General features: G+C 33.4%; 2 protein-coding genes across 22 annotated transcripts in view; both read right to left on the bottom strand.

The window, feature by feature from the left end:
• The window catches only part of LOC127531965 (zinc finger protein OZF-like), a 320,874-nt gene that overhangs the window by 114,425 nt on the left and 194,851 nt on the right, over nucleotides 1-11,598 (bottom strand). The gene's annotated exons all lie outside the window — the stretch shown is intronic.
• LOC127530226 (NACHT, LRR and PYD domains-containing protein 3-like) overlaps nucleotides 1-11,598 on the bottom strand; it is a 499,749-nt gene that overhangs the window by 422,888 nt on the left and 65,263 nt on the right. The gene's annotated exons all lie outside the window — the stretch shown is intronic.

Raw genomic sequence — 11,598 nt, 5'->3', positions numbered from 1 at the left:
GGCCGTTAAAGGAGGTTTTCCTCACATTGTGGTGTATTTGAACCCTTCCATGGTCTAAATTCTTTGAACAGATCTTGTGCTGTAATCAATGTCATTTCATTTCATTTATTCTTTTCCATGGTAATGCATGAAAAATCAACAAATGGATACAATTTATAAAGCACAGAATACACACATCCCATGTACAAGAACAGGAGTAGGATGAAGAATAAGTCTTTTTAACTCCTACCCCAGTCTTTTTTCCAAACTCAAACAGAAAACAACCACAACAAAAAATCATCAGATGGCCACAATCAATCTACAGATCAATTACATCATTGTTATTGCTCCTTTGCATAAATGTTAAATATTTTTTCTTTAAACTTACATTTAAACTGCAAAATGTTTGAACATTGTTTCCCGTCTTTTTCCAAGGAATTCCATTTTTCCACACCCGCGACAGATACACACATTCCTTTAAGAGTCGTTCTTGCAGAATAATATTTAAAGTCAAGATTTCTTCTACTTGTTTCACTATTCAAAGTAAAAAGTGTTTGCAAACCACAAGGTAGCAGGCATCTGTTTGCTTTATGCATGACTATTAATGTTTGTAAAACAATTAAATCCTTCAATTTTAATAGTCCTGACTTCAGAAACAGTTTTGTTGTATGCTCTTTTGAAGCGGCTTTATTAATTATTCTAAGAGCCCTCTTTTGTAAAATAACTAAGGGTAATAGATGAGTAGGATATGAATTACCCCAAACCTCCAAACAGTATACCAAATACGGTAAAATTAAAGAACAGTATAATATTCTCAATGCATTATAATTTAACAAATGCTTAACTTTACTCATCACACCTATATTTCTACAAATTTTCTTCTTTACGTGTCCAATATGCGACTTCCATTTCAACTTTTCGTCGATGAATACTCCTAAGAACTTAAATTCAGACACTCTTTCCATAAAATTTCCATTTAAATTCAAGTTTACAATTTCTGGACTTTTTTTTATTTGAAAACAACATAAACTTTGTTTTTCTTAAATTTAATGATAATTTATTTTTATTAAACCATTTCTGAAGCAGGACCATTTCTTTCTCAATCATTTTTATTCATGTTTTTAAATTATTTCCAGACAACAACAAAAATTGTGTCATCTGCAAAAAGGACAAAGTGCAACACTTCTGAAAATTCACAGAGGTCATTAATATATAAAATAAAAAGTTTGGGCCCTAATACTGAGCCTTGTGGAACTCCACACTGAATTGTTTGTAATTTAGATTGATAACCTGCAAACTCAACATATTGTTGTCTATTTTTTAAATAACTAGCGACCCAATCTAATGCAATGCCTCTAATTCCATATTTCTGTAGTTTGGATATCATTATTCCATGGTCAAGCGTATCAAAGGCTTTTTTAAGATCAATAAAAACTCCAATTGTGTGATTCCTATTATCTAATTGTGTGGTAATGTCCTCTGTGATTTTCAGTAATGCCAAAGCTGTTGAGCATGGCCGTAGCCAGGTATGAGGTCAGCGAGGTCCGGACCTCACCTATTTTTTCCGAGTTTTTTTTTTTTTCGCCAAATATGCCCAACTGAATAAAACATAAACTCATAAAAACTTGAAACCTCTCTGTGAAACGTGCTTGTAAATTGTAAATTGTGGTAAACATCCATGGGCTTTGTGTTCTGTTTGTGCCTGTGTGCGTGTTGCGGTGAAAAGCTGTTTAATCAGCTGATGCACGTACCCGCAAATGCGCCCTGTGACGCACTTGGCAGCGGGCCAAACCCCGTTCAAAAACTAGTGTTTTTATTATTAGCACTTTGTAGACCACATCCCCGCCCATCTACACCAAGGTGACCACAATATATTTTTTTAGATAATTCGGCACTAGTTCGGCCTGTCAGATCATCTGATCAAAGAGTTTAATTACTTTTATCCACAGCGGAGAGCCCGTCCGGCACTTTTTTTTTTTGATGAGCACCTGGCTCATCAGACAACATACAATGTATGTTGAAGATATTTCTAACCTTGCCAGTGACGACTTGTGCCTGTGAGAGGTCATTCTCAGCCATGTGAAGACTTAAGACATGGCTTAGATCTACCATGTCCAACGACAGACTGCCAGGCCTGGCGATGATGCATGTGCATCAGAAAGTGGAGGTGAACCGGGAGAATATCCTTCGACGGTGGGATGCCTCTGGTCACAGGAGGATTCAGCGAGCCTTTGATGTAAAAAGTTGATTTGTTTTTTTGAAAAAATATACATTTTTGTTTGGAAAATGCTGATTTCACATCATTAAAAGATATTTAAACAACAAACATCTTGTGTGACTTGTAGCCTAAAAAAAATATATAAAACAAATATTTTTAAAAAACATTGAAAAATTTCATTTTTGTTTCTTCATTTCAATCTCAATACTTAAACATTCCACTGAATCTTCAATTACTGTGGTCATGCACTCAGTTATTTTACATTTCAGATCGCTTCGAATAAACAAAGCAACGCCTCCTGCCTTACAGATTCGATCAACATGAAACAACTCATAACCATCAATGTAAGAATTGAACCCCCTTTCTTCTGTCAACCAAGTCTCAGTCAAAGCTATAACAGTAAATTTATGTTTTAATGTGTTCAAACAATCAACAAGTTTCGAGAAATTTTTATACATACTTCTGCAGTTATAATGAATGAGGGAAAAGCATCCTTTCATCTCAACGTTACAATTAAATTCACCGTGAGTATAATATTTGCACGTGTCTATTATATTTTGATCCAAATTGGTCTCAGAATCCACATCATGTTCTTAGTCATAAACACGAAAATCTGAATCGTCAGCTTGCGTCAGGATTTGTTCACATGCTGCGGTCATAGCACATACACTCATTTTCAAACTCCTTGGAATGTTGAGTACGCCATTTTCTCAAAGTGGAAAGAGTGCGGTAAGTTTGTCCTCTTTACTTACTAAAGTAATTATTTGGAATTTCAACTGAAACAGCTTGTCAGAATTACTTTATATCATTGTTCACTGAATATTTCAGTTATTTTCTGGCGGTTTTGTATCTGAAAATACCGAATTCTAAAAGAGCTAATGTGACTGAGTGAATGCTAGCTTAATTGTGCCATTGTCGGTAAGCTTTTTAACTAACTAGATAGCGTCGGACTAGACACGACATAAGGTCAGTACGGTTTATATAAGCCCAGAGAGTGATTGAGGTGTGTACCCATGCATAGTGTTCAGAGTTTGAGAGGGGAGAAATTAGCTAACGTTAGCTTGATTAGTTAGCCACCTCGGGTTACATTGCGCGTGCGGGCCACGCAACAAGTACAAATGGTAAGTGAACCAGAGGATTTAGTGTGCAAGTTTTACATATGTAGTTTTTGTACAACCTAACAGATTTATGTTTGGCTTATTTATTGACTAAAAAACGATTTTCAATGTAGTGTAACTGTTAATGTTGAATTACTCTTTCAGCTGCAAACACTATTTTTCTTGTCCATTAAAGTGTCTGTGAAGCAGACTGTGATAGCTCATTAAAACTAGGAGAATGGTGATTTCCTCCTCATGTAGTTCTGTCTAATGTGTGCTGGGCAGTAAATTTTACTTGACATTAATGTCTCAGTAGCCTTAAAATGAACTGACTTAACTACAGTGACTGTTAGTGAAAAACCATTCAAGTTTATGATATTTGACAGCCTCAGGTCAGAATATGTAGACCAGTGGTCAGGGCTGATCATAGTAAAGTATGTTTTAATTCTAGAAGGCGTATTGCTGTATAGAGAAATGTGATTTATTAAAATGATTTTGTGGTGTTTCAGACAAGATGAGTTGTTAGCCTAGTTGATACCTTGTCAACTGCATGTGGCTTAAAACCGTTTTTCAATCAAAGGTTGCATGCGTTCATCTAAAAAAAACATTCTTAATGTAATTAGAACTGGCTTCATGTGCCTGTCAAACTTATTTTGTTGTTTTTGTTTATTATAAGAATGAACATGTGAACTTTTTCTCTATTATGTTGTGCTGATTCTGCTTATGTGCAATATACTTTCTGCAGGAAACATGCTACTGAAGGTGAAACTTGGCGATGTCCAAAAGTTTGTTCGAATAACTGAGCCAAATCTGTCAGACTTTTTGAATGCAGGTAAGAATTTGATATTGTTAATGTGAGATTTGTGCAAGGAGCTTTAACTGTGCTATTAACTGAATTTAGCAATATAAAATTGATTTACTGGAGATTAGGGCTCTCGCTTTATGTCAAATCTTCAACCAAAAGTTCAGATCGTAACTGTAATGACAGCTTTGAATTCAAAATGAACTGTCTATAAGCCCAACAGATAATGTGATGTAGTTTGAATTGAATTGAATTGAAAAGTATTTATTTCGAACATAAAATTAACAGACAACTAATGCAGCTTATACAAAATAAAACCACAGCTGAAACAAGGCAACACATAAATTTACAAATCATACTTGTTTGAAAGGGAGTGGGAAGAAGACAAAACTTATTTAATCCCACCCCGAACAAGGTTACTTTATTAGCAATTTATTTCTATATAACCAAAATTGAATGGCAATAACATACAGCTGTCCCACACACCACACATCATTAAATCAATATTAAATCATTGGGCCAAACAGAATTCTTTGTTCTTTATACTTTCCTTAAATAAATATTAAATCATTTGTCCAGATACTCCTACTGATTTATATGTTCTTTATACTTTCCAAAAACCTTTTGTTTATATCTCTGTTTAAACTGGACAATATTGAGGCTTTGCTTCAGTTCTGTATCCACATTATTCCACAGTCTCGACCCCTTGACTGTGACACAAAAGCCTTTCCTCGTCGTCCTATATTTTGGAATGATAAAATTGAATTCCTTGCGTAATCTATGGCAACATGTTCGATCTTGAAATGTATTATGTAAATTGTTGGGTAAAAGTTTTTTTCTAGCTCGGAATAAAAATTGAGCCAGTTGAAATTCCACACTATCATACATTTTTAGAAGTTTGGATTTTAGGAATAATGGGTTTGTGTGTTCCAGAAAGTGGGCCTTGTGGATTAAACGAACAGCTCTTTTCTGTAGTATGAGTAATGGTTTTAATGTACTCATATATGTGCTTCCCCAGATTATAACACCATAATTTAAATAAGGAGAAATCAGAGAACAAAATAGTAAATGAAGGGATTTGCTATTTAAAAAATGCTTCGCTTTGGCCATAATTGAAATATTTCTCGATATTTTAATCGAGATATATTTTACATGTTGTATCCACATAATTCTGTCATCAATTATAACTCCAAGGAACTTTGTCTCATGCATTCTCTCTATATCTGTACCATCAATCTGAATTGTATCATGAGCATTAAAGCTACTGTTACCAAATATCATTACTTTACTTTTATTTACATTTAGTGATCATTTATTTTGCTTGAACCATTTGCTAATTTTTCCAACTTCCAATGTGATTTTCTGTAACAATTGCTGTAAATTATCTCCTGATGCAAAAACATTTGTATCGTCAGCAAATAAAATAAATCTCAGGAATTGAGATGTTTTACAAATATCATTAATAAAGAGATTAAAAAGTTTAGGACTCAGTACTGAACCTTGTGGAAGGCCACAGTCACCAACTTCAAGGCAGTTTGACTGATGTTCACCTATTTGTAAGCATTGTTTTCTGTTTGTTAAATAACTGCTAACCCACTGTAAAGCAACTCCTCTGATACCACAGCCCGGTCTCACGGGGATTCGTGAAACTGTCACGTCAGTTTTTGTTTCGGTTTCGTGCGCACCAACACGATGTCGTCATGTTTTTCGTGCCGCTCACCACGAGCGAAACCTGCTGTGGTAATCACATCTGAAAGTGGCGGCCGCAAACGCCGATGGACAGCTTAGATCGTCATGAATCCGCCGAATTTGCATAGGAATTTAAAGAATGTCCGGCGGTTGCAGTGGCGGCCGCAGCGGCGGCCGCAAACGCCGATGGACAGCTTAGATCGTCATGAATCCGCCGGTATAAACCACTTTCAGATGTGATTACCACAGCAGGTTTCGCTCGTGGTGAGCGGCATGAAAAACATGACGACATCGTGTTGGTGCGCACGAAACCGAAACAAAAACTGACGTGACAGTTTCACGAATCCCCCTGAGACCGTGTTGGATCCCATACTGTTCAAGTTTTCTAATTAACATTGTGTGATTAATCGTGTCAAAAGCTTGACTTAAATCAATAAATAACCCTACAACGTGTTTCTTCTTATCAACTTCCTCCATTAAATCAAAAAGTGCATGTGATGTTGAGCAATTGTTTCGAAACCCGTACTGATAGTCAGAGATTATTTTACTTTTATCAATAAAACTGTCAAGTCTTGAGTTAAAAATTTTCTCTAGAATTTTTGAAAATTGTGACAAAAGCCAAACAGGCCTACAGTTGGTAAATTGGTGTTTGTCTCCTGCCTTGAACAAAGGAATTACCTTTGCTACTTTCATTTTATGAGGAAATTGACCAGTTTGTAGTGACAAATTGCAAATGTGTGTTAAAGGTTTTAAAATCCCTTCAATTACCGTCTTTACTGTCCTCATGTCTATATCATCAAAATCTGTGGATGTCTTGTTCTTACACTTTCTAACAATATTTAATATTTCTATTTCATCAACCGGTTTAAGAAACATACAAGCTGGATTCCTATCAATGTTAATATAGTTATTATCTTTAACAGTTGACATTTTATCTGCAAGGTTAGGTCCCACATCTACAAAAAATGTATTAAACTTGTTTACAACTTCCTCCATATTATTTATATTTTTCTCTCCTTCTCTGAAATACTGAGGATAGTTAATTCCTGGTTTCTTTCTAATTATATTATTCAGTATTTTCCATATACCCCTCATATTATTTTTATTATTGTCTAGTAATTTATTGTAGTAATCCTGCTTGCATTTTCTAATAATACCTGTTAATTTATTTTTATACTGCTTATATTTATTTTCAGATTCACGAGTTCTATTTTTTATGAATTCCCTATAGAGTGTGTTTTTCTTTTTGCAAGCATTTTTCAACCCTTTAGACAGCCATTGACTTTCTTTACTTCTCTCTTTTTTATAATGTTTTTTTCCTTGGGCAATTTTTATCATATAATAACTTAAATATTCTCAAAAATTCCTCATAAGCGTGATCCATATTAATCTTACTGAATACTGTACTCCAATTTTGATTTAATAGGTCATTTTTAAATGAATCCATGGACTAATTTTATATGATATTTTTTCAATACATACCCTCATTCTGTGATTGAACCATTTGTCCTCCAGAGGACAAATGGCACAAAAAGAGACAAAAACATGACCTGAATTAGATAAAAACATGACCAAAATTAGCCTCAAAATGACCAGATTGATCCAGAAATCTTTACTAACATTCATCACGGTCCAAATTTATTCTATTCAACATTCTGAAGGTTTTACACAGAGGTTTGTTCATAGATCATTTACTGCCTGATTGATACATTTATTTTTCTAAAGACATGCTGAAAGCACAAAATGATCCAATAAGATGCACAATGACCAAAATTGAACAAAAACAAACTTAAAGTGATGGAAAATGACTAAAATGAGATATAAAATGAGCACTTCAGAGCAAAAATAAGATGAAAACTGAAACAGAAATGGCCACTGAGTCACAGAATGATGAAATAGACGTGAACTGACCAAAAGAACTAACAAGATGAACAATTTTAAACAGAAACAAACTTAAAAACACACAAAATGACCAAAATGAACCACAAAAATGGTCAAAATTAAGGCACAAAATGACCAAAATGGAAGAAAAAAAATAACATGAAAAGATGCAAAATGTTTAAAACCAGACAGAAAGACGTAAACTGACCAAAACAAAACACATAATGACACAAATGAGACACAAAATGATCCAGAAATCTTCTCTTCCAGTCATGAAACTGTCCACATTTATTCTATTCAACATTCTGAGGGTTTTTACAGAGAGCTTTGTTTTGTTTACTGTCTGTGGACCTGGAAGGAGCAGCTTCATATCTGGAAAAAAGATTCACAATCAACGGTTTGTTTAACAGAAGAGATCATCTTAGTTCAAAGTGGCACCAAATCCATGTCATGTTTGGGTCGTATGTTGGCCTTTAACTTTGAGAAGGTTTGTTTTATTTCATTCATTTGCAAAATTAAAAATTAAAAATATTTCATGTAAATACAACAATCACCAAACACAAATGAAAGGGAGCAGAAAGAAGACAAGTCTCATAATGTGTCTGCCCCTTTATCCCCAGAAATCAATTACCAAAAAAGTGAAATTAAAAACAACAACAACAAAGAAACATGAAAATATATACATGTATATATATATATATATATATATATATATATACATACATACATATACACACACACACACATACACTCACATATACATATAATACAATAAAATAAAATAACTGCTGGCCAACACAGACAGTGACATACCATTTTGTTCTCCAATTACCAATAAATTAGTGCTTATTCACAACAACAAAAAATGACAGAAATGACAATCGAATGTAACTAATATATTTCATTATATTTCTTTAACAAACTGGATTTAATTAATCTTTTAAACGTGGTGCTTGACTTAGATTCTTTGATTTCTTTCGTCAGATCGTTCCATAAAATGATTCCTTTTACAGACACACAACATTCCATCAATTTAGTCCTTAACCTTGGTTTTTTAAAGATCTCTGTTCCTTTTAAGTTATACTTGCTTTCTCTTTTTCCAAATCTTTTCTGGATGTTAACTGGCAGTGTGTTTGTGTGAGCTTTCAGCATAATTTACAGAATACTGTAATCTACTAATTCTTGGAATTTCAGCAATTTTAATTGAAGGAATAAAGGATTGGTTGGATCTCTGTAACGTTTTCTACTGATTATTCTTATGGCTCTTTTCTCTAATATGAAAACTGACTGAGTATATGTTTTGCAGGCGTTTCCCCATACTTCAATGCAGTAGGTCAGATGTGGAACAATCATGGTGTTGTATAAAATGTACAATGCTTTGTTAACCAGTGAATCCTTTACTTTGTGTAACATAGCTATTGTTTTCTATATTTTTGCCTTTGTATACTGGATATGTGATTTCCAACACAAATTATCATCCAAAATAATACTTGGTTTCCCTTACCCTTTTGATTTCAATACCATCTACAGTAATTGAAGCACCAGTGTCTCTCCCTCTGTTACTAAATATCATGAAGTTTTTTTTTCAAGATTCAATGATAATTTATTTACATCAAACCATGTTTTTATTCTTTGAAATTCTTGTTTCACCACATTTAACACCTGTGCTAAATCTTCCCCACAATAAAATAATGTTGTATCGTCTGCAAACAGAAAACATTTGAGCAATTTGGAAACATAAACACAATCATTGATGTACAAAGAAAAGAGTTTTGGCCCAAGGACCAATCCCTGAGGTACTCCACATGTAATATAATGCAATTTGGATTTAGAATTATATATCTGCACAAATTACTACTTTCTACTGTCTAAGTAACTGGAAATCCATTTCTGTGTCACCCCTCTAATACCATATTTGCTCAGTTTTTTTTTTTAAGAAGTATGGTGTGATCAGTGGTATCAAAAGCCTTTTTGAGGTCAACAAAAACACTTACAAAAATTGTTTCTTATCTATTGCAGTGGATATTTCTTCAGTTAATTCCATAAGTGCCAGTAACGTGGAGTGATTGGTTCTAAATCCATACTGACTATTGCTCAAAATATTGTATCTGTCTATGAATTTGTCTAACCTGATTACAAACAATTTCTCTAGTATTTTTGAAAATTGTGGAAGTAAGGACACCGGTCTGTAGTTGGAAAAAAACATGTTTATCTCCATTTTTATAAAGTGGAACTACTTTGGCTATTTTCATATTATCAGGAAATACACCTTTTGAAAACGAAAAATTGCAAATATATGTAAATGGTTCAATAACTCGATCAATTATATTTTTTACTACTATCATACCTATTCCGACACAGTCGGTGGATCCTTTACCTGCACAACTTTTTACAATATTCAGTATTTCTTCTTTTCCTACCTTACCAAGAAAAATACCATTCACATTATCCATAGTTATGTTTTTATCGGCATTGTCTTTTATAGTAGATATGTTTGCTGCAAGTCGAGGGCCTACGTTTACAAAGAAATCATTAAACTCATTTACTATTTCAGTTTTATCATCAATATCATAGTTATTTTTCACAAAATAATTTTTACTTTGTCATTTTTTATGACACTATTTATTATTCCCCAAGTAGCTTTCATATTGTTTGTTTTTATTTAGTAAGTCACCATAGTAGTCCTTTTTATGTCTTCTTATTATCCATACTAATTTATTTTTATATTTCTTATACCCATCTTCTGCTTCTTTTGACCTTAATTTTAAAAACATCGATATAAATATTTTTTCTTCTTGCAGGCATTTCGTAGTCCTTTAGTCATCCATGGTTTGTCAATAGCATTTTTCTTGGTAATACTCCTGAGTCCACAGTGTTTTTCATACGAATCTGTCAGTATCATCATAAAAGAATCATAAGCTACATTTACATCATGAACATACACTCCATCCCATTTCTGTTTTTAAGATCATATTTCAGTGCCTCCAAGGCTTCTTTAGATCTGTTTCTTATTAATTTTTCTGAGTTGATTTCCTTTCTATTATATTGATAATTTTTATAAACTGTAAAAACTGGTAAATGATCACTTACATCACTTATCAAAATCCCACTCAACTTTTCCATCAACTGCATTTGTGAAAAATATTATCAATAACAGTAGCACTTTTCAATGTTATTCTTGTTGGTTTGGATATCATAGGAAATAGATTCAGGTTATACATTGAATTTATGAAATCACTTGTTGAGTTCAGTGAACTCGACTTTTCCAGATCAATGTTTACATCTCCACATAAAAACACAGTCTTGTTTTGGATCCTGTCAAACAGTTCCATTATTCTATCTGTGAATGTCTCTACACAGGTACCTGGTGATCTATAAACACTACTAATTATAACATTTCTAGATTTTTCATTAATAATTTCCACTGTGATCATTTCCATAATACCATCAACAACAGTTGTCATATTATCAACGACATTACATTTCAAACTAGAGGTGATATACAAAGCTACACCTCCACCTTTTTTTTATCCTTCTATTCACATAATACAACTCATAGCCATCTATCTGATATTCCTCCATTTCCCCATCATTCAACCATGTTTCTGACACTGCAATTATACTAAAAGTATTTCTAAATTGCTTTAAGTATTCTTTAAATTTTTGCCAAGTTACATTTTAAACTTCTGCTGTTGAAATGGATGAGAGACAGTGCTCCATTCATCATTACTTTATCATTAAATTGCTCCTCCGTGTAATATTCACATTTGTCGTTTACAGAAATTGGACCATTTCTGTATATGCCCTCATCTACCTTGTATATTTTACTGTCTAAATCTGCATCTAAGTTTGTGTAAAACATCCATGTTCAAGCATATTTTCTGTATCCACTCTTCAATGCATTACCGTTAAGCCTATATCAAATACTTTCA

This window comes from Acanthochromis polyacanthus, chromosome 22, assembly GCF_021347895.1.
Source record: "Acanthochromis polyacanthus isolate Apoly-LR-REF ecotype Palm Island chromosome 22, KAUST_Apoly_ChrSc, whole genome shotgun sequence".
Taxonomy (NCBI): Eukaryota; Metazoa; Chordata; class Actinopteri; family Pomacentridae; genus Acanthochromis; species Acanthochromis polyacanthus.
The sequence above is the reverse complement of the archived record's forward strand: the minus strand, read 5'-3'. Positions and strand labels throughout refer to the sequence as shown.